This window comes from Fukomys damarensis, unplaced genomic scaffold (assembly GCF_012274545.1).
Source record: "Fukomys damarensis isolate Sample0158 unplaced genomic scaffold, DMR_v1.0_HiC HiC_scaffold_2, whole genome shotgun sequence".
NCBI classification, from domain to species: domain Eukaryota; kingdom Metazoa; phylum Chordata; class Mammalia; order Rodentia; family Bathyergidae; genus Fukomys; species Fukomys damarensis.
Window position 1 is genome coordinate 43967233 of NW_022900914.1, and position 5293 is coordinate 43972525.

A 5293-nucleotide genomic window follows, 5' to 3' on the forward strand; every position below is an offset into this window, starting at 1 on the left:
AAGTACCCTGGAGTACAAGTGGCTCCTTCATTTTGGCAGACGGCACGCACGACTTCCTGGATTTGCTAGTCAGCATCAAGGAGATTGCAAGCCACTTCCAAATTGCTTAGTCCCGGTGTGCATATTCCAGTCTTCTTCCTTTGGCTAGAGTTGAGAGAGCCAGGGAGTGAGGTCTCTCTGCCTCTGAAGAGGATCCACCTCTGCACATAGCTATAATTGGATGCCCCTCTCTGGGATACATATAGGGAGTTACTGAGCCAAGAGTTTATTATTGAGCTTAGCATGAGTACACAGCGAGGAAAGCTGAGTGCAAAACCAAATGTTCCAAGTGTTCCTAATTCCATGCGTTTTGAAGTGCCTGAAGCAGGGATTTTATGGAAAAGGGAGAAAGACTCTTCCCTGGTGGTAAATTAAGGATACATCTCTGGCTTTGGATCAAGACCAGGTCTTTAGCACTCAACTAATCCCATTCTCTCTATTTTCTAATTGTGTTCTAACCAACAAGGCTGAGCCATTTTTTCCCCCAGTATAGTAAGCCTTGCTAAAAAAGCTTCTCTGTTCCAAGGCTCCCTCTAACACGTGTCTTCACTTCCAAGGGTAATGAACTCTTTTATAATAAACGCCTCACTTTAATGCATGCTCTCTTTGGTTTCCAGGAACTGCCTTATAATTACACCACTCAGTATTGCATGTCAGAGGTTTGCTTCGCCTTTAATATTTTATGAAGAAATTCCAATTTTGACAGCAAAAATATTTAACCCAGAGGACCCAAAACCCAGACTATTATTTTGTAAAGTAGCCATCTAGCTGCACACTTGTATACTGCTGGTCTCCCCGGTGCATACTCACACTCTTTGATACTCTCTGAGCAGACCCAACCACATGCTGTCCAGATGGAGACCTGGCTGTATCATTACATTATATTGAAATAACCCAATACCACCTGTTTCTGTTGGAGTTCCTGCCAACATTTTCCCATAAAACATTTATTTTGCTAATATTTTAGTTGGTCACCACAGAAGGACACTTGAAGTTAAAGATTTACCATGTGTTGCAAGTACTCAGAGCCAAGAGAGGCAAAAAAAAATAAAAAAGCTCTTTGAAAACAGGCAGCAGAGATGGAGAAGAGCAAATGCCTTATCTATTGTTTCCAAAGGTGGATTTCCTCACCTGGCATGATGTAATCATGGGCACAGGGATTTCAAAACAAGGTTTTCTTGGCAATCTTCATACAATGAGCTATTTCAGTGTCTCTGGTGCTCATCTTCAGATCATAAAAATACTTTCAGCTTTCTGAGGAAATTTTCCTGCTCCTTGGCAAATTTTCCTTCTCCAAAAATGTTGCATTTGTAAATAAGCTCACGAGAGTAGGAAATTAATTAGATGACTCTAACATATAGAAGCACATATATGTATCATTTTCATCCTAACAAGAACTGATTTGGGAATGGGGGGTCGATGTTACACTTGTAACCTGCCTCTGAATGTGATATTTCAGGTCACCAGGTGTCCTTGGAAGCAGATTCCTTCTCCAGGACTGAGCATCTAGTTGGAGTCCAGCGGTCAAGAGACAGAGCATAAACTTCACAAGTTTGTGCGGTGCTGAGTTTCTCTTCCCCTGTCCTCTGTAGCTACCTCCCAATGTCTTGCCATAATACAAAGACTAACTAGCCCCCAGACTGGGAGGGCACAGGAACAGTTATTTGGGACTAGAGCTAGGAAAGGAAGACTATTTGCACCTCGTTATACTTTTACTGGCTTCCTCAGGTGTTACGGCTGCTCACCCAGCCTCCCAGCTACTGCTAGCTTATGACATCATTAGAGCTTAAATTTGTCCCTGCACACCAGAACCCCCTCTCAACACTGAACCCCAGACGACTAAGGAGAACACAAAGAGATTAATGGAGTTTGGCTTTCTGTGCTTAACCTTCCTAATCTTTTGGCTTTCGTGGTTCCTGGAATCTCCATGAGATTTTCCTAAAATTCTGCTTCACTGCAAAGTGATTTTCCTTTCTGTTATTATACTTGGTGATTCACTGAGAGAGGTGAACTGCATGGCCTTTCTCCCTGCCCTGGTTAATCAGGAGGATGGGCCCTTCCCCGCCTATTCTACTAGACTGTGTGATCACTAAAAATGAAAAAGATGGACAAAGAATGACGTTAGCCTGAAGCCCCACTCACATAATGCATCCATTTTTCAGCTCTAGGAGCTTTTTAACACCAAAACGCCCACTTTGCATTGTAAAAGTAATTTATATTTTAGATATTTGTTTTAAACGTCAACTTGTAACCTATAATGGCCACAGATATAGATTAAGGATCACAAGTAAAGCAATGTTCCTCTCCTGGTAGCTCCTATTCACGTTCACACATCCTCCCTGAAGACAGATAATCATATAATTAAGCGATCCATTTCTCAGCATATATCTGCTGCTCAAAAGACAGAGATACAGCGAAATCCTGGTGCGTGCTCCAGTTCAAGGTATGAAATAGTGAATAATCACTTTTTTATGAACGCACTTGACCTTTACATTGATATCTCCTCCCGACAGTTATAATTATTGTTCAAAAAGATATCAAAAGTGGCACGGCCAACACAGAAGTGGCTTATGTGTTGCTCAACTGGTACAGCTCGTTCCAACTGACAACATCGGCTGATTGCAATAAACATGGCACAAAGGGTCTCTTTCAGTTTTTTCGTCAAATCAGCCTTGATTTTTTTTCTGCCTTCTCCAAGATATCGAGTCTAAATTTTTGTCAACATAGATTCATAAATATCACCTGTGGATGTGCATCTTCCTCCTTAGAGAGTCTCAACACAGATGACATGAACAAGGTTCCACCTCAAATATTAGCCTGCTCCTCTGAAAAACTTTTCCTTGAGTCAAATTGCCAGATTTAGCAAATAAAATACTCAGCTAAATTTGAATTTCAGAAGTACAAAAAAAATATTCAGTGCCTTTTTGAAATATGAGTTTGATTGGGTGTGGTGTATTTCTAGCACCTCTCCCCTGAGCACTCAGTATTTAATTCTGATTTAATTCTAATTGTTTCTCTCTTTTTCTACAGAGAAAACATCAGATATGAAGAGTGATAGCAAACAGCGTAGTCTGGGTTACTGAAAACAAGGAGTGTTAATAATCCTTTCTGTTGTTTATTTTTATTAGTTAATGATTTTCAGATTAAACAGCTCTCTCAATCACTGCCTCAGTTCCTAAAATCCTTTATCAAAGGCAAGGTCAGCCCTTTCCAGTATGAAACTTATGCTAATATCTAAAGGCTTCTTGTTTGCCCTGCCAGCATTTATCAAGACGTGCGCACTATGTGGTTTTATCACATAGTGAACAAACTGTTCAAAGAGAAGAAGTGGCTTCTGATACAATCAACTCTGAGTTTTCAGACATTTATTTTTTCTTTAGCCATGGAAACGGGCCCCATCGGTCTCCTCCGTGCGCCTTAGGCTCAGATAAACCCAGAGGAACGGCTGGTGGGCAGAACCGAGAGTGAGAAGCCCATTGGCATGGACACCCACGGTGTGGCGGGCAGGCCCGGTGAGCATCCTGGCTCAGCAGCAGCAGGCTCCTCACTCCTTCGTCACTGACCCTCTTGCTCTGGGCTGCCTAGAAGGGAGAATCATGCACACCACGTATTTCTACAGTTGCACTGAATTCAAGGCTAGGAAAGAAAATCTCCCTGGCCCTCCCCTTCATTCTCCCTCAGGCCACAGAGCGACCACCGCAGACTAAATCTCAAATGATAGTGTATCCGAGGGAGGTAAAACTAAGAATCCACATTAAAGCAGAAAACCAGGAGAAGAGGCTGAAATCCTGATTCTTTTCTTTTTTGAATTATTGCACTGATGAGAATCAACAGCAATTTTTAAATTTTCATTGCACATTTAAAATGCTTTATACTGATCTGTAAGTTTAGAGTTGAAAGAGCATGTTCACTTACCTCATTTTTATATTGCAGTGATTTATTGCTTACAATGAACTTAAGAGCACTTTCATCGGTCTCTAAAAGGCATGAACAAGTTTTCCTAGCTGAGTGGTTCTCAAAATGTGGTTCCCAACCCACAGGCTCAGCAGTCCTGGGACCTTGTTAGAAATGCGAGAGTCATCCCTAAAGCTGCTGAATCAGAAACCCTAAGAATGAACCTGGAAGTGGTTGAAGCAAGTTCTCCAAGGGGTTCTTAGGTGCCCAATCTTTGGAAAACCACTGCCCGCACCTGTAAGAGACCAGCAGGGTATCCTGAGTTCCTTCCTCTTCACTATCTGAAGCAAATTGTAATTTTCAAGGACTGATGGTTCTCTTTGTCTCTCTCTCTCTCTCCCTCCTTCCCTCCCTTCCTCCCCCTCTCGCTTTCTCTCAGCCAAGGATGAGGCTGGCACTCAGAACTTCAGATTTCCGTGCCAGACTGAAGAATAAACAAAAGGAGGGAGTTTTCAGTAAACAGACCCCATTTATTACTCATTACCCTTCCACTGAGACACAACCAGAGGTGCTGCCCTGCCCATTTCAAGGTGTCTGTCCAGCCTCTCAACCCCAGTTCTGAGACAGCCTGCATTTTCTCCGCACCTTCTTCTTAAAACATACAGCCTGAACCACCTCCAGCCTCCTCATTTACCATCGCCATGGTCTCTTTTTTTTTTTTTTTTTTTTTTTTGAGCTTTCAGAGCTCCTTTTTCATTTTCGACCAGTCCCATATTTTGCCCCATATCCTATATTAGTTTCTGAAAGCCTGTCCTCCAGCTCTCTTCTTTCCCATTCCTGCTCTGTGCTCATTTCCTCTCCCACAGGAGCATTTTCTCCTTCTCCATGGATTAGCTAGACCCTCAGGCTCTCTCTTACCGCTTTCCCAATGTCTCCTATTCCCCGACCCTGGAGAGGACTATAGCCTCAGTCAGCCCAGTGCTCTCTTTTTGAATCACCAGTCTTTGGTTTTTGGATTTTTGCTGCAACAGAATCATTTGTTCTCTGAAGCCAACTAGCTACTTTTTAAAATATATTTAGGTGAATACAATAGTTGATTTGAAAGAAAGGATATTAGATCATTGCTCAGGTGATTGAGGATAAATTTAAAATTATGCAGGTGGTCATGAAACAAATGATGGTGTAAAACACTGATACATCAAATATAACATTTTGGTAATATAAAATATTTTTTTTATTGAGTTTATTGGTACATTTAGGGATACAGTACAGTTACATTCATTGTTGGGATCATGTACCTTTACATGGCAAGTCTTGATTCTCATTTTTTCCCCTTTCCTTTGCCCTCCCTTCACCCCCT